Raw genomic sequence first — 18,323 nt, 5'->3', positions numbered from 1 at the left:
AATAGAAGGAGCAAGTAATGTTTGCAGGCAGCAAGAAAATTAGAGCTACTATGCTAAATACAAAAACAAACCTTTAGCAAACCAGTCTGGTTATTAGTAAAAGAAAGCTATTAGAAATTAAATAAGCATTAAAGTGAGAAAACTAGAAAAGAAAAATTCCTGCATGCTAAATGTAAAACTAAATGAAGCAGGAAAAGAAAGATTTTCAGGAGATCTTTGCCACGAACATAAAAGGTAACAGTGATGATAATGATGGTAGAGATAATAATAACAATAACAAATGCAAGCACCTTTTACACACTGAAGTAGTCAATGGATCCAGCAGATGATCGAGAAGCAAAAGTATTCAAGACACACAAGGTCATTATAGAAAGGGGTTATTAATTGTTGGTTTTACTATTCATTACCTATGAGACAGGGTCTCACACCAGAACTGTATTTGATGCTGAGGAGCCTAAGGAGCTATCTAAACCAGAAGCATTGATAGAAAAGACTGCTGGACAAATCACAACAAGACAGAGGTCATTGAAGAGTTATAAAGCAATTCGGGTATGAAATTATTCAACAACTAATTGTAATGTGTAACCTATCAGGTTTTTTCCTCAGAATAAGGTACAGTGGCAAATATGTCAGCAGTTTTTATTAGTGACTGTAGGCACCACTGGGAACTACAGATTGGTAAATCTCTATTAAAAATGAGTCAAACTTGTAGAAACAACCATAAACAGAATTCTTAGACACAAAAATGAATACATGTTACTGAGATAGAACTTAATGGATTTTTTTGAAGTCTTCACTTTAAAACTTACGAAAGAAACTTGGAAGAGTTAACAACTACCTGAAAAATTGAGATCCAGCTAATAAGTAATGAACTTATATTTCATATTTATTTTGGCAAGATCTCTCACCACAAGTTTTTAAGGAAGGGAGGCTCTTGTGGAGTCTACAGGGCAAGAGACATGACAAGGCAGGGACTTACCAGGCAGAAAGGTTCTGGCTCTTGCTCTATGGAATTGTGTGTTTTCCAGCAAAGCCGGTGTGTCATGAAGTTACAGATTCTGCAGAAAAGATAAAATTACTCAGGATAATAAAGCATGAGACAACTTTTGAGAGAAAATATCAAGGAAGTCTATAAATCATTCATTTTTCTGTCAGTACAAGACCCATGAGGTACTTGACAAAACTATGAAGCAGCAGGATTGAAATAAATAAAAGCTGATTTTTTTTTCTTTTTCCATAATATGTATAAACTCTTAAATTTATTGCCAAAGAATGTTGCAGATGTCAACTAAAACCAGGTTCAAAAACTGGTTAGGCAGCTGAGGGCTATCAGAAATTGTGACACACAGGCCTGAATAAATTTCAGGTCAGACTCAGTATGGCAGCTTCTATACCCTGTGGAAAAAGTCATGTTGCTGGTGGTGCCAAGCTGTACTTCCTGTATTTAGGTATTCTTATATTTAAAATGGGTCCTTAGATGGTGAAGTGAGCTGTCAAGAGTTTTGTTCTTGGCACAGCTGGTTAGAAAAATTGCAAAAGAACTATATTGCCATCAGAAATCAAAACACTTTGCAAAAGAGGATTGCTTTCAGCAGACTCCTGGAAGAAAATCAGTGGAAAAAGTATTGACAATGTATTGTTGAAACATCCCATTCCATTTTTTATTTTGAAACAACTTTCTGCCTTGAAATGTGGTGCTGAAACATAATTCTATTTTTTATTTTGAAACAACTGCCTTGATTTCTTTTTTTTTTTTTTTTTTACTTTGTATTAGCTTTTTTTTGCTACAACATAATATTAACTTTAAAAAGTCAAAGTCAAACCAGAATGTTTCAGTTGCCATTACAACTAAACCTGTCAATCAACCTGAAATACATAGTGGGATATTTTAATTCCCCTTTGCTGAGAATTTCAGACTTCGTGTGTTTCATTTCAGTTTAGAATAAAGTCAACTTTCAGAATCATAGAATCATAGAATCTTAGAATAGTTAGGGTTGGGAAGAACCTTAAGATCATCTAGTTCCAACCCCCCTCCCATGGGCAGGGACACCTCATACTAAACCATCTCATCCAAGGCTTCGTCCAGCCTGGCCTTGAACACTGCCAGGGATGGAGCACTCACAACCTCCCTGGGCAACCCATTCCAGTGCCTCACCACCCTAACAGGAAAGAATTTCCTCCTTATAGCCAATCTAAACTTCCCCTGCTTAAGTTTTAACCCGTTACCCCTTGTCCTGTCACTACAGTCCCTGACAAACAGTCCCTCCCCAGCATCCCTATAGGCCCCCTTCAGGTACTGGAAGGCTGCTATGAGGTCTCCACGCAGCCTTCTCTTCTCCAGGCTGAACAGCCCCAACTTCCTCAGTCTGTCTTCAGACGGGAGGTGCTCCAGCCCCCTGATCATCCTCGTGGCCCTCCTCTGGACTTGTTCCAGCAGTTCCATGTCCCTTTTATGTTGAGGACACCAGAACTGCACACAATACTCCAGCTGAGGTCTCACAAGAGCAGAGTAGAGGGGAACCTGAACGACCTTTAAAAAAACAGGACTCCTTTAAAATTCGGGCAAAGTCACTCTATTTTCTTTCTCTTTCCATTTGCTTATTTGAAAAGCAGTAATATTGCAGGCCCATATTTGCAAAGAACGATCACCAAAGAGTCACACATTTCTGTCTGATGCTAACACTGAGTGATATCAAGCACTGCCCCAATTCCACTGCTATCAGCTGTGCCTTCTTTCCCCTAGTCATTTGTTCACAAATTTCAGCGGTACAATGTACAGCATATCTTCTATGAGAACTGCCCACGACATGCTTCAGACCTTTCTTTTTCCTTTCAGTTTTTTTTCTTGCCCTTGTCTAATGTTTTTAGTTTGCCTTTTTATTTGTACAAACTGGGAATTGTTCCCTTCTGGGAAAGGAGCTAGGGAGAGGAGTTACTTTCCTGAGGGCTATTAGATTTTCCCTTGTCCAAGATCTTTTTATGGTTACTGACTTACTGAGCATGCAAACTCCTGACAACCCGAGCAGTGATGAATCAACTTTGGCAAGACACTATGAGGAAGCTTACAGTGCCACAGCTTATGCTATAAATACAAAAATAAAAGGAAGACCTCATTCGCTAAACTATGCACATTACATTCTCAAACTGGGGACATGTCTTGTGCTGTACATTAGCCATCTGCACCAAAGAGAATGCCTTGTTTTGTTCCCAGGATGGAGGCATCAGGATTTTTTGAGATAGCGTGAGGCAGGAAGAGTTTTCTGGGTCCTGGAATGCCAATAAGCACTTCAAACATCTTTCTTGGCTTCTTGAGTCCCTGCATCCAGCACCCCGGAGCGTGATTTCTTTTTATAAAAAGAAAGCCTGTGCTATTTTTCATACCAATCACATGCTGTTCTAAATGGCTTAAAAGTTTCAAGGACTCCAAATGCTGAAAAACAGCTGTATGCTGATGTGAGCAGCATGTGTAAGGATGATTTAAATTTAGTTTTTATCCTATTTAACTCCCAGTGGCTTTTATGTTTTCCATAAATGGCTGAGAAAAGTTCTTGGCTGGAAAGAGCCATAAAAACATGTAATAAATTCTTTGTAGCCTCAACATGAGCAATTCATCATATTTTTATTTGTTTGTTTTCTAGGATTTTGTTTGCTTTCTGTGACTTTGACATGTCTTGGATCTCTGATAAGTCTCTTGTTCCTTACTCCATGCTGATCCACAATGATAAACTGTCCTTTATCCTTTGGTTTCAAGGTACTGACCCACATCCAGAACAGAATATCCATTGCATGGAATGGCCACAAGGACAAGGACTACATATTTCCTCCTGAAATGTAAGTCTTTCTAAAAATCTCCTGTAGGATAGTTATTCTCAGCAACTCAGAGGCCACAAGAGGCAGCAGGACTCCTTAGCAAGAGTTCAGCAGATTACGAGTAGGTTTGGGCTTGGACTGTGCCCTGTTGCTAACTTGGGAAAGTGCTCTGTGGCACCCAGCCCTGTCAGCAGAACTGCTGACAGAGGATTCCAGGTCCTCCTGAATAGATCATACGTAGTACATGTATTCACAGCACATCTCCAGGGTCAGATTTAGTGATAATTTGACTCAAACTAATATCTACATAAGGGGATTTTGCAAATTTATAATTTCCAAAGGGTACATCTGCTAATATTCTATTATAATTTCTGAACTCCATTTCTTTCATTAAGGAGCTAATTTTGTTCCCAAGAGGATCATTAGCTTTTACCCATTTTGATTAATTTAATTCATATTACCAATAGCTACCTAAGGCTTTATGAACTGGATGGGAACTTTTAGCTTTTGCTGTAACAAAGTCTTTCACCATGAGAAATCTTGTCACCTCTAATTGCATTTAGAGGAATTTCAATTCACTTCCTTTGACGTTTTTTTCCAGATCTATATTGAGGAAAGTGCATGTTACGCTCTTCACAATGCTCTCATTCTGCCTTCATAAAAGCATTAAGCATGGAGGGCTCTTTGTCCAGCATTATCCCAAAATCATTCTCAGGAGACTTGATCCCAAGAGGTATGGGATTTCCCCAGCTCCCACTGAGCTGCAGAATGGCAGGTTTTCTTCTCTTCATATCTGTTTCAGTGAAGTTTAGCCTTGGGCTCTTCTCCTCCAGAAGTGTTCCTGGAGTTCTTGCATCCAAATTTACAGCTATCTTGGGACATTCATGCACAGGAGAGAGGGACTAGCCAAGGGAATTACTTTTCACTTGCCATGGACATGGGGATGAGGTAACAAAAGCAAAGAAGGGACCAAACGGTGCTTGGAGTATGGCACCTGGGAAAACACCCGCACTTTCACAAAAGTAGGAGCAGATGCTGTTAGTGGATCAGCCAAACTGGGCTTCTTGGACATCTCTGATGGCTTCCACTCTCTGCAGCCCCTGTCAGGCAAAACCCAGCATGTTTCCTCTTTCTCCACTGTCCCATTTTAGCTCCAAGTACTAGCCATGACCATTAATACATCTATTACCAGCAATTTCTTCTTATATTCTGATGGAGACTTGATAGCAAAGTGTAAATGCATGTTCCTGCGTTCCTCATTTCTTTCCATTTTGGCCTGAATTTGCAAAGGCTACAAGGTTGTTAAATTTAAGTTTCTATTGACTGTCAATGGGAATTCATCCAAGCTGGATGAAAAAAATCACCTTCCTCAGACCTAAAATGCAACTCTGCGTGTTCCTAATTGCCTTGTTATTTTTGGATGCTTAGCTTCAGCTGTGGGGATTGTAATTGATCCTTCAATTCCCCGATATTATCATTAAAACTGGTGGGTCACTATCACAGGTAAAAATGTGATATAGGAAACTGGCTTTCAAAGCTCTTTACAGAGCCAACTATAAATGACAGGAATTTGGTAAATGTTTGCATGGGCAAAGTACAAGCAGAATCTGCACTCCCCAAATGGCACATCCTTAGAGACCACACAGTTGCTATTTAGAGACCTTGAGCAGTCACCAAATCCAGCAGGAACCATGGGCACTATAAATAGTACGTGCTGGGACTGACCTGGCAGCTCCAGAGCTGAGCAATTGTGCTGTAAAACCTCTGGGATACAGGCAGAGACGTAAAAAATAGGTCTGGATGCTGACTTTGACTCAAACTATTGAAGCTAAGGTAGTTACAACCACTATTATTTGAATTCCCTTGCTGCATGCATATTTTGCAGTGCACAAGTGAGAAGCAGCCTGCAAAACCTTACCTTGTTGCATGCTGATTGTGAGCTGGAGACAACACTGAGGAACAGCACAGAGAGGACCTCATTCTGAAATGGCCAGATGCCCTGTACATACAGCACAAAGGCAGTAACCTCTGTATCTCACCAGCCTATAAATCTTTGTTGACCATCTCTATGTGTCTCCATAAGAACAATTGATCTAATAGCCTTTTTAAAAATTTCCCTTCAGTTTCCAGTATAACCCCCCAGTGAATCATTAATGTAAGAAGATAAAGATCTCTAGCTAAGGAATTATTCTTATTATAAAGTTCCCAAGTTCTAGTTGCAAACCTCCCCAGGGTATATATTAAACCCAAAAGGTCCCACACAATCATTTAAATCTACAAAATTCAATTCATTTCTGACTCCCTCCAGGCACTTGTTTTATAGTGATCTAATAAAGCGGAGTTGTGGCTGTTAAATGATAAAGTCTCCAAAGGGGACATGGGAACTCTGCACACTAGTCCCCAGCATTTGCTGGGAAGCTTTATTCCTCCCTCTTGCCCGCATCCCTTTTGAAAAGGAAACCTTTCAAAGTCTTGCAGAATGAATAGATGATTCTGTTTATAAAGAAAAGGAAAGTCCATAAAATTTCTTAACATAAATGTACCGCTTGAGGATATAGGTTACAAAAAGATTAAGCACTTAATTGTTCCAGAAACTGTATGTATGCCTTCGCCAAATCACTGAAACTGAAGATGAAGCCGATGTACATCTGCTCTACTTCCTTGCTTGTGTGGGAACATTCTCTGCAGTGCTTTTTCTGCTACTTCTTCCAATCTAGTTCTAAATTACCTTGAAATTATCATTGGTGTGATTCTGTCATGCGATAATGCACATAGATTCCCTGGCAGACAGTGTCTGACCATTTTGGGGTTTTTTCCACATTCTTGAAAATAGAGAGGTAGGGATAATAAAATACTAGCTCTCCTGATTGCATCAAAAGCATAGCTGCAGGTATATCAGTATCATGCACTAAATCACACTCAAGAGACATCAGAAGCTTTTTTATGATTGGAAAATATATTTACATGAGGTGGTGTTTTAGAAAAATGAGCTGCTCTACCTGATAAAACTTCCTACCTAATGCAGACCCAGGGCTAGGTCAAGCTTGACACTACCACAGCTGGTTAAAACTGACCTGAGAAGCCTTAGGGCTAATCACCATCAGCTAATGCAGATTTTGCAGCATCCATTTTTGTCCATGATAAGAGATTATTTATGCTCATTTTTAACTGTGTGTAACTCCTGTACTTTGCAACACTGTATTTTCCTTGCAAAAATGAGGCAAAATAGAAAATTGGAGCTTCCTTCCAAAATGAAGGAAATGACTGCTCTGAGGTGGATCCACAGAGACCAGTGAAGAACCAGCTTTATTTCTAAGGAAGCCAATTCAATTTGTCCTCCAGTGCCCATGCCTTAATGCATTGGGTTGCCACTGGGACTGAACATTTTTTTTTTACCAAGGACAGGCTTTGTGAGAAGGTTTAAAAAAAATCAATATGTGAGGTTACATGTTTGTTAATGTTTTATTGATTACACTATTGGTTGTAAATTATGTAACTTAATAAAGCTGGGGACTCTTTCTAATAAAGACAAAGAGGTTATTCTATTAGCTGGCAACTTAAGGCAAAGAAACTTAATAATATAGCACATTATAAGACCGCAGCCCAGAGACTGACAAATCCAATTCGTCATGGAAGTGGCTGTGATGTTGCAGACACTGGGCTATGTCCTCATGCAATTAGGTAGCGCAGGTTAAGTTTGAAAGTGAGTGAAGCCTGATTTCTGAAGCTGTGATGTGGCCATAAAAGGCAGATCAGAAGAGTGAAGTGGCCCGAAAGGATGCCCGGAGCTGTTCTGGGGTACCCCTGGGCACCCCACACATGGTCAAGACATCACGTGCACCATCACAGGCTTCTGTCTTGTGTTCATGTTGTTAGCTGAGACTTCTTTTCAGCGCTAGTTTTCCCCAAAGCTGCTTCCCAAATCTCCTTGGAGATGAGCCTGTTGCATTTTATTTAAAAGAAAGCTCTCACCACCCAGGGGGTTAAAAAAAAAAAAATAAAATCCTGAAAATGCTTTTAAAAGGAAGCAAATTGATGAATTTCCAAGTGACTAAAGGCTGCCTTTTCACAATACAACTGTATTTCCACAGCTGTGGAGGACAGATACTGCAGCTCCCCTTGGCACATGTGGGATTGACAAACGGTTGCAGAAGTAGGTCTAATATATGCCTCGGCTTCAGTTGCCAGGCACAGGAGTTAAGAGCAGAAAGAAGCATCCCATGTCAGAGAATGACAGAGCACCTCCTCCAGCTGTTTCAAAGACATGCTGCTTTTTCTCTAGCTGAGAGCAGAGGCTCCAAATCCTGTCCCAAAAGTGGTGCCCAGCCCTAGTCCCTCCCCACCCACACACAGCCCTGCCAGCATGCTCTTGGGATCCAGGCTCAGCAGTTAAATGCAGGTGTCAGCAAGTCGGCCCAGGCCGCTCTTTGGGTGCTTGAAGCACTGTCAGTCGATAGAGGGCATGGTGGGCACGGGGAGTTCTGGTTAATGCGAACTGGAGGAGTGGGACTGCTGGCAGCAGATTGCTCCTCGCTAGGACAGGCAGACCTTGGTATGGTTCCTGGACTGTCAGCACAACCATTAACTGATAACATGGAAACCATCCATCAGGTGACATGGCTTCCCCTTGTCAGGAAGTGCCAGGTGTTGTCAGGAGAAAACACCTGGAATCTGTCTCTTGGGTCAATGAATTTGGGCAGCTAAAACGGATGTACTCAGGATTGCTGGTACGTTTTGCAAATGTAGGGTCTTTCAGCTCCTGTCATTAGGAGCTTTTCACTTTCCCGTCTTCCTAATTAAGCCTTTTATTTTCGCAAGAAATTCAAAGGTCGAGGCCAGATTCTACTCACGGGTACATCTGTGTGAAGTCAAGGCAATTACTAGGTGCTGCATGCACGGAGCAGGCTCTAGCATTATGGATTTGAAGCTGTGAATTAATCCCACAGGAAGGCATATTTACATCATTGAGAATTTACAGGGCATAACATAACAAAACGGTCTCTCTGTATTTGGGCTTGCTTAGTTATGGATGTGTCCTGCCTTACAGTATCTATTGGTTCAAAACCACTAAGCTTGTAATCAGCATCCTAAACTGAAGTCCATCTCCACAACTAATATCTTATCCTTTCACTAAAATCACTGCCATCTCAATCCTGGAAGAGTAACAAAAACCTCACGGCCTAAGTATTAACTCAGAAAAATCCTGAAGCTTTTGGAAATGCCAAAATAAATTGAATGTAAAAAAAATCCTTAGGGACATCCACTTTTATACAGCTCCATAGCAAGGACAAGACCAGGCCATGCTAGTACAAGAGTGACCACGCAGTGTGTTTTGAGCAAGGGATGTCTCACAGAGTGAGCCTGTGTGCTGGTGGTAGAAGGTTTTATTTTTAAAACCAAGCAGTCAGTGAAATGATGGACTGCTGATGCTCTGTGGGGCACAATATGAGCTCCAAAGCATATGACCCACATAACAGCAAATTATTCTGACTTGACCGTCACCCACAGGTAATGAAGCTAATGAGTTAATGAGGAGCTGCCAACCCAGTGTTGGTCTCAAGTGGGAGATGTTGGCCTGAATCTATTCCCATTGCAGCAAATGACAAATTGCTTGGCTGCTAGCACAGGAGCAGCCTCAAATCCTTCATTTGTATGGTTTGGAGTTGAACTTTGTGGGGGTATGAATGGTGGTGCAAAGGAATGATTAAACATGAGTTTAAAGTTGTGTTTGAATGACTGCTGTAAGAAACGAAATCTCTCAGCTGATGGTTGTTATTGCCACATTGCCATTACTCTGAATTGCACTGCCAGCGCTGCCTGTCTGACACTGACCCCATTCCCCATTCTTCCCGGCTGCCTCTGGGCCAGCAGTTTCTGACTCCAAGCAAGCTAGAGAGGAGAAGGGAAGCTGCGAAAAGCTGCTACATCACCAGGATGAGCGTATAGCTCACCCGGGTGAGCTGTACTCAATCATTACATTTTCCCATCTTTTGTCTTGCAATGCGTCATGGGGAGATCATGAAGGGACAGGAGCGGCAGCCATGAGGGGAGATCATGAGGGGAGAGCAGGGGCGGTCATGAGGGGAGATCCTGAGAAGATACAGTGGACAGCCACAGGGGGTGAGGATTGATTGTGAGGGGAGAGGAGGGGCAGCCATGAGGGGTGACAGGAGATCATGAGGGCAGAGCAGGGGCAACCATTAAGGAATATCGTGAGGGGAGATCCTGACAAGATAAGAGGGGAAGCCATGAGGGGTGAGGACTGATCATGAGGGGAGAGGAGGGGTGGCCATGAGGGGAGCTCGTGAGGGGAGAGCAGGGGCGGTCATGCAGGAAGGTTATGACGGGAGAGCAGGGGCGGTCATGAGAGGAGATTGTGAAGGGACAGGAGGGGCAGCCATGACAGGTGACTGGAGACCATGAGGGCAGAGCAGGGGTGGCCATGAGGGGAGATCATGAGGTGAGAGATGGGATGGTTGTGAAGGGAGCTTATGAGGCAAGAGCAGGGGCAGGCATGGGGCATGAGGGGCGGCCGTGGGCTGTGAGGTGTGGCCATGGGCCGTGAGGGGTGGCTATGAAGACAGATCTTTCAGGGGGATGTGTCGTGGCCATGAGATGTAGGGGCAGCAACTAAGAAGCGTGAGCCAGTATGAGCGGGCAGATGAGCGGTGGGTGTGACTGGAGATCATGAAGGGCAGTCATTAGAGTGAGATCTTGACAGGAGATCATTTTGCCCTTAGTGACTTGGTTCAGTGGTGGGCTTGACAGTCCTGGACAAACTCTTGGGCTCAATGATCTTAAAGGTCTTTTCCAAACAAGTTGATTCTATGATTCTGTGTTCGCATCTAATTATAAATTGGCAGTGCAAATGCTTGGTATCATTTTAATATCTATTCCCATGAATAACTCCTTTAAAGTGAAAGAATTACGTCTGCATGATCAAAGCCCCTGTAAAGTCTGTGTCCTCTGAGGTGGCAAGTGTTTTATATTTGCTCCATAAGCTGCTTTGAACACTGTGACCACTACAAAAATAATGCATAACAATGAGTTTTCAATAACAATACTTAACAATGTGTCTCTGCTGAGAAGGGAAAATATCTGATTCAATCATAATTTTCTTACTTTTTTTTCTTCTTTACAAGATTGTTAAATAAGCATGAATGAGGTACAGTACCCTGGGTGTTATTTGAGGCATAAGCATCAGACTCACTCACAAAATCCTCCCCATTATTGCATGTAATTGAAAAACAAAAGAAAACAGTCTCTTTGGGAGCTTAACATATATGATTTCTTTTAAAGAGCTAATGCTGTGGGAGATAGGTGCGTTAATCCTGTGCATGCTCTTTTTCTCTTGCATTATCTTTAATCCTTTCAATAAGTCGTGATCAAACGTTCCCAGTTATATGTGGGGTTTTTTTTCTTTTTTAATTAATGGTTACGGTCCAGTGCCAAGTTGCTTTCTTTACATGACTTGGATACTTAACTTTATTGCTCATCGATTTATATTATAGTAGCACCCAGCACTGTCAGTCATTGCGCTAGATACTCTGTAGACTTCTGACATACATGAAACAACAGCTGGGCAAAAGCAATAAGCAGGAGCTCTGGGGTAGAAGGGGACATGGGAGGGAAGGTAGCACCAAGAGGACAAACCCCTACTCCAGTTCCCCAGCACACCTTCTCCTTGCCCATTGCATACAGCTTCTTAAAAATATAAATTGCTATAAAGTGACAGAGAAGTAAAACTAACACTGGAGAAGGTGGCGGAGGATAAAGCAGGCTCTGATGGGAATTGTATTTTATTAAATAACCTGTGGTAGGAAAACATTTGGAAATTACTCTTGACGTTTCTCCACTCCAGTTCTTTTGTTCCCGGGAGAAACTGTCTTGTTGCCTTTCCTTCTTTTATTGACAAATGTTTGCTGAGGTAGCAGCTGGGCATGGAGCAATGGCTAGGCAAACGGAGGCCCCAGCACAAGGGATGCTTTGAAAACAAATTGACAAGGTCTTTCTCTTTCTGGTGCCCACATGGGGTGCCATTGGTGCCACTTCTTTCAGGCTTTGGGATAGAGTAGCTCTCATCCCCTGCCCTGATGACACCAGGGGAGTTCCTTCTTGTCAGCCCCACAGCATCTGGGAATGCTACAGAGTGGCAGAAGGTGGGAGGAGAGAAAAGATTTTATTGAAGATCATAGGTCAGGTTCTGGGAAACACTTTAAACTTACCCTAATTTTGTCTACTTAGCATTTCATCAAAATGCAGCTATGTTTTAAACAAATCTCTGAAGCCTTTCTCTCCAGCAAAGCCCATTACGTTTTGTGCTGCACAACTTTGATCTTGTGAAACGGTCTCTTTATATTAAGTAATAAGGCATCATTTGGTTTGCATTTCGTCTATTCTTTATCACATTTACATTCAGGTAATTGCTTCCACATGCTCTTTAGTAAGAGAAAAACCCAACTGCATTTCAGGCATGTTTACGTTTATGGATGGATCAAGTATGTCAAGTGTGGACACTTTCTTCTAATTCTTTTCCTCCAAAGTGACCAATCCTCAAAGGCCACTTTAGAGGGGGGAGGATAAGAGTCAGTAATTGATGTTTCAAAATTTTCCAAAATTGCTCCCAACTGAGATGTTTTTCAAAGCCCTAATTTACCATGCCCATAGCTTTAACACTTGCCATGCCATCGTGTTTATGTCAGGGTAGGCCTCCCATGCATTCAGTTGTGTGTAGCTATTTAATGCGGAAAAAGCCTTAACTCTTTCCATGCTACAAGCTGTAAATAAGATAAGCCTGTGAATATTTCTTTGAAGTGGAAAAAAGCTGTATTTTGTCTGTCCTAGAAATTTGGGGTGAGTGACTCCACTTACCTCTTGTACTGCTAGCAGAGAGAGAAATAGTTTGCCAACTGCATCATAAATTGTGAAGCTTAAGAGATAGCAATGTGAACATATTAATGCTAAGATTCCGTGATTTTTATTTTATTTTTGTTCTTTTTTTTTGCAAGAAAGCTATTGTTGAGGAGTAGAAATAAAGTACAGTCTGTACTGGAAGATGTAGAACAGATCTGTGTTCTGTGTGCTATATAAAGATTAATCTTCATACACCGACAGTTGTCAGCAGAGTTGACATCTTTTTCTTTTGCTAATGTTAATGGAAACCTACTAGCACAATTTACCAGAGACGTTTACAGCTGGTAAGATGGAGTGAAATGGAAAGAAGCTGTGAGAAGACAAACCCAGGAGATTTTACACCTGCTTAGGTGACAGGAAGCATGAACTGAGGGGAGAATCTCCTATTCTAGGGTCATTGCAAACTGCCAAGTTTGGTTGTCTAGGAGCTATAGTAAATGTTATAGGAGTGTTGCTTGTCTTTTTTTAACTGATCTTGGGCAGGGGCAGGACAGTGAGGGAGTGGGTTTTTGGTTTTCCAAGGGAAGGAGCACTTTAGCTAGTCCCTCTTCTAAGTAGAGAGCAGTGAGTCAGTCACAATTGTCTGGATCTTAATCCACTTGACTGTTATTTGTATAGTAAGTAGAACAGAGGGGCTTGCAACCTGATTTATGTGTAGATAGTACTCGGTACACTTAACAGAAGAGCTACTATAGTATGCAAATCACTCATTTCTGCTTGGGCCCCAGGTGGCCTCCAGAAAGTCCCACACAGATCTGTTATCCTGAGCACTTTCATAATATAGGGGCACTTCTTAGCCCTTAACACAGGGTTCCTTCTCCTATCCCTAGCAAGTAAGACAGCAATGAGGGGTTCCTGAGTAGCTTAGGTCTTGAGAAACGCAGTCTAGATGGGGCTTAGCTGAAGGACAAGCTCCATCCAGGACCAGTGTCTCACAGCCTAGCAGAAAGGTCCCAGTATCTGTTATCTGAGATCACAGGTTTTAGCCAGTTAAGGGCACAGTTGCAAGCCCAAGGATGGGAGCTGTGTGAGATGGTATGGAGAAGCGGGAGCTGCCTTCCCCAGCCAGGGAAGCAGTTTGGCTCCATCATCAGTGACCCTCCCACTGAACTGCCCCATGAGGCAGCGGTTCTGAGCCCTGACGTCTGCAAGGGTAAAGGTTGCATAAAGCATCCCAGTGTGAGAAACGTACATGCCATGTACACAGGAGACTGGCTCATTCACAAAGGTGTGGCAAAGATTATCATCTTTTTTACGTATTTTATCCGCATATAAACCCAAGTGTGGCTGAGTGCTGCATAGACCAGAAAATGATGAGACTGTGTGTTTGGCTCTATGAGCCAGTGTGCACGTGTACAGTCACTTGCCTGTTGCTGTCACATAGTTCTGAGATTCAGGGATGGGATGCTGACAAGAACTGTCTTTGTTAAATGTCACGTATTATGAACACTTCCAAAATTCAAGTGCAGGATGTGTTGGAGATGATGAATTTCTGCAAGGGCACTAGCAGAAGCATTTCATAGTGAGAAAAGGCAAAATACAGATAAAGGTCTCTGACAGTGCTCCACTCTATCCTTGTGCATTTGTCCTTGAGTAAAGAGGTAAAGTTTAAAATATTAAGTTTGTTGTAAAAACTACTACATTTTTACCTGCATTTTTATTAATCTTTTACCAATGGACAATGACTAGTTACCCATTTTTGAGGCCCAAATTGTCTATAGTTTGGTATTTTTTCTACCATTTTCATACTTTTTTTATATATTTCATACTGTAGTCTACAAATTCTGTATGAGATATCTGTGGTCATTACTGGCAGAGGACAGATACCTTGGAGCGGTCCATTCATATTGTGATCAACATCTTGAATAGCAGCAATACAAAAATTTTCTCTGATCATGAGGAGTGTAGAATCATAGGATAATTAAGGTGGGAAGGGACCTCTGGAGGTCACTAATCCAACCTCCTACCCAGAGGAGGTTGAGCTATCGGATCAGAGTAAGTTGCTTAGGGTTTTGTCCGGTTAGGACTTGAAAGCCTTCAAGGATGGAAACCCCACAGCCTCTCTGAACATTCTGTTCCACTGGTTAGCTGTCCTCACAGGGAAACAATATTTCTGTCTCAGTTACTCTTGTTTCAAATTATGCTCAGTGGCTTTCATCTTCCCACCATGTATCACTGTAATGATGTTGGCTCTGTCTTCTTGATAACTTCCTCATAGTTACTGGGGAGACTGCTTTTAGGTCTCCCCAAGCCTTATCACTTCTCCAGGCCAAACAAGCCCCAGTCTCTCAACCTCTCCTCACAGGGCTAGCATTCCAGTCCTGACTGCCTTTGGCTCAGTTTTGGGGGCCCATAACTGGACAAGGTACCTAGGTGTGGTCTAGAGAGTGCTGAGCTGAGTCGGAAGATCTACTTGGTGTGCTGGCTGCACTCCAGTTCACAGAGCCCCAGATGCTGCTGGCCTTCCGGATCTCTAGTGCTCAGTATGCAATTACAAGTTTATTTCAGCAGAATTATGCACAGCACGCTCTCCATTAGAGGAGCTGGTGGAGCCCCATTGGGTGTATTGCCCACCTAAACTCCAGCAGCTGCATAACAAGAATGCAACATGCTAGCTGGCACTAATGAAGGGAAGGAGTTAATTTCTCCTGGCTTGTACACTTCCAGCTCAGAAGATGGAAGGAATGTGGTTAAATCAGTGTTGATACCAACTCTGTGAACAGATGTGAGAGTGAATTGGAAGAGCTGGAATTCAGATGGGAGGAAAATAGCAAAAGGGAGTGGGTGGAAACTGTCACGCATTTGTGTTACAGGTGCTTGGTCTAGACCCCACCATTTGCAGAGACTCCTCTATTTTTCTTCTTACCAATTCTTGCTGATCCAGTTTCTCTTGTACCTAAACGCTGATGTCCAGCAATTCAAGCCTCCTGTTCTCTCCTGTGAAAGAAAACAGGGGTAAAAAGTTCCTTCCTAGTAGGCAGTAAGTTCTAAATATTGGCAGGTTGCCAGTCTCTCATGCAAGACAACACCTGAACTAATTCACTGCCATTCATAGGTAAGGAAACTGAGGCACACAGAACAAATGTCTTTACAAACAAACAAACAAAAAAACCCAACTATTGCAGGCTCTTCTTATTCCCGTCACAGAAGCAACTGAAAGACTCTGCAAAGAGCAAAGCCTGTGTTTGCACTGGGCTTGCAAAAGCCATGTTTCCCCTAGGACCTGTTTCCTAGTTGTTGCTCCTTATCTTCAGTCTATCCATGGGGTTGGTTTGTGTGGTTTTTTTATGTTTTTTACACTGGCTGTGACATCTGTCTCATAACAGTGCGAACTCTTAAAATCAGCCCACGCTGTCCGTTTGCAGGGTAACAGATGCACTTGTAACTCAGCCACAGGAACGTAGCAAGCTTTTCCATCAAAGGGTGGGAGGATCACGGGGCTTGGGTGTAAGATTAAGCCTTCAAAGGACCCACCACTCCTTGCAGTGACCTGTGTCACTTTTGCCACCACCCATTCCCTGGGTGGATTTTTTAGGATTTACATCATTGCTCCGGAGAGTCAACAGTACTCTTTTTTCAGCTTTACACAAAAGCTAATAGCAGCTGTAGTCAGCGAAAAGCAGAGCATTGCAAGCACAGGGCTTGGCAGCAAAATGGAGCGAGAACATCCCATCGGTTTGTTCCACGAATGACTGAGAATTAGGGTTTTACTGATCTTTACTTAAAAAGGAGCTGTGGGGAAAATACAGGGGAAAATACTTACAATTTACCCAACTGTGTAGCTGTAACATACTGTAGACGCGTTGTCTCCACGTACAGAGAGGAGGAAAATCATCTGCTGCCCCCAAGAGACAGATGTATTGGTTGAGAAGGTCACTAAGTACTTGCAGTTGCTCAATGGACTTGGAACCAGATCCCCTCTGCACTGCGTCGCTTAGAGGGAGAAGGAAGGGAACGCATGTACCAGGGTTAACACTCTTTATGCCCTCCAAAATGATCTTATCAAGGGCAGAAGAAAGAGGGAAGGGAGGCATTTGGCATGCCCAAAAGCCATATTCTGTTTGTATCATTCACAGGCACATACTGAGGATTACTTTGGTCCACATTGTTGAATATAAGAGTGCTTGTATCTCCTGCTCAGGAGAAATAGGTTGAAAACTGTTCAGCCTTTGCAGAAAATATTGCTGTTGCAGTGCTGTCAAGGTCACTGTCAGCCTGGGTTATCTGCTGTGTAAGGGCTAGCTGCACAAATCAGGCTTAGCTAAGGGTTATAATTCATACACTCAGCATTTTGTGGATTATGTCCTTTAGCTTTCCCTCACTGACATTTTGGATATTCATTTAGCTCTAGTGTATGATTGTTGCAATTTCTTTTTGTGGTATTTTCTCCATGTGATGCAGTGTTTCTCTGTATATTCCTTAATCACAGGCATACAAGCTCGTTCTGTATGAGTAATTTTATATGTAATGTTTATTATTATATTTGAACACAGATGGTTCACCTTTGGACTAAACAGTAGGAAAATGCAGGTTATGGGGAGTTGGGGGTGGAAGGGAATCTGTTAAAAAGTTACAAACCCCACCAGAAATATTAACAAGGAGGCTCCTGTGGTTAAGGCACCCACACACAAGTTAGAAAACCTCAGGTCTCTTCCTGATTCTGATCCAGACTTCTTCATGAGCTTTCTGATTTCCAGGTGTCCAGCTTTTATTTATAAAGCAAAGATTATGGTGTTTCCACCTCATAGGTTTATTGATATTAATTGAATTCCTGATTCTAAAATGTATTGTAAGAAAGTATTACAAAGAGCAGTTCTAGTATACCTTTGTGTTATCATGTTATTTTACAAAACTGAGGCATCAATAATAAGTGTTGGAAAAAACTTTTTCTGTCCAACAAGCAATTATTCTGTATAATCAAAGCAGCCTTTATATTGTGCAATTCACAAATACATTCCTCTCCATAATGAAGTGTTAAAGTCTAAAGAATGTGCACATGTGCTCACCCGCTCTATGCCCACTAGCTGGGGGAGTAATTTTGAAATAGGCTACTTAGATCCACAGGTCCATATTGCAAGAAAAGGACCATCTCTTTTGGGATACCATGCTGAAAAACACATGTGCCTCATTCTGCAAGATTTTCAGCCAAGATGATTTTTTTTCCTGTTAATGCTGAAGTCACTATATATCATATCCTTCACTTGTCTGGTTCTCATTCATAATATTTCTAGCCAGTATTAGTTTTTGTCCTACAATGCCAAATATCTTTATATCCTTTCTTTATATCCTTTATATCTTTTAGAGGCTGCATAGGCAGCTTCATTACTTTAGGATATTGTCTCTTTCTCTCCAGTTCTGTGATGCAGTCAAGCATCTTGGCCTAAGATTTCTCACTGCTTACTTCTTCTAAACAATTTAACGCATTTAAGTGGCCTTGAACATGATCGCTTCTACTTCACAGCTGGGCCTACACCAAATCCCCAGAATCAACAAGCCTGAAACTTCTGAGACTGAAATTTGACTTACAGTGTTGTTGCCTCAGGCCCAATCTTCTATATTGCAAACAGCTTGGCTCAAGGAAAAAACAATGGACAAAAAGT

General features: G+C 42.0%; 2 long non-coding RNA genes across 3 annotated transcripts in view; one reads left to right on the top strand and one right to left on the bottom strand.

The window, feature by feature from the left end:
- LOC136008275 (uncharacterized) overlaps positions 1 to 18,323 on the top strand; it is a 59,182-nt gene that overhangs the window by 17,109 nt on the left and 23,750 nt on the right. For both annotated transcript variants that reach the window (XR_010610029.1, XR_010610028.1), the window contains exon 2: positions 3,752 to 3,831. This is a non-coding gene — a long non-coding RNA (uncharacterized LOC136008275). The remainder of the gene's footprint in view (positions 1 to 3,751; positions 3,832 to 18,323) is intronic.
- On the bottom strand, positions 983 to 16,562 carry LOC136008276 (uncharacterized). Its single transcript, XR_010610032.1, has 3 exons — positions 16,487 to 16,562; positions 15,590 to 15,660; positions 983 to 1,058 (listed from the first exon to the last, which is right to left on the bottom strand). It is a non-coding gene; the product is annotated as an uncharacterized LOC136008276 (long non-coding RNA).

Source organism: Lathamus discolor, chromosome 2 (assembly GCF_037157495.1).
Source record: "Lathamus discolor isolate bLatDis1 chromosome 2, bLatDis1.hap1, whole genome shotgun sequence".
NCBI lineage: Eukaryota > Metazoa > Chordata > Aves > Psittaciformes > Psittacidae > Lathamus > Lathamus discolor.
This window is presented reverse-complemented; position numbering and strand designations above follow the sequence as displayed.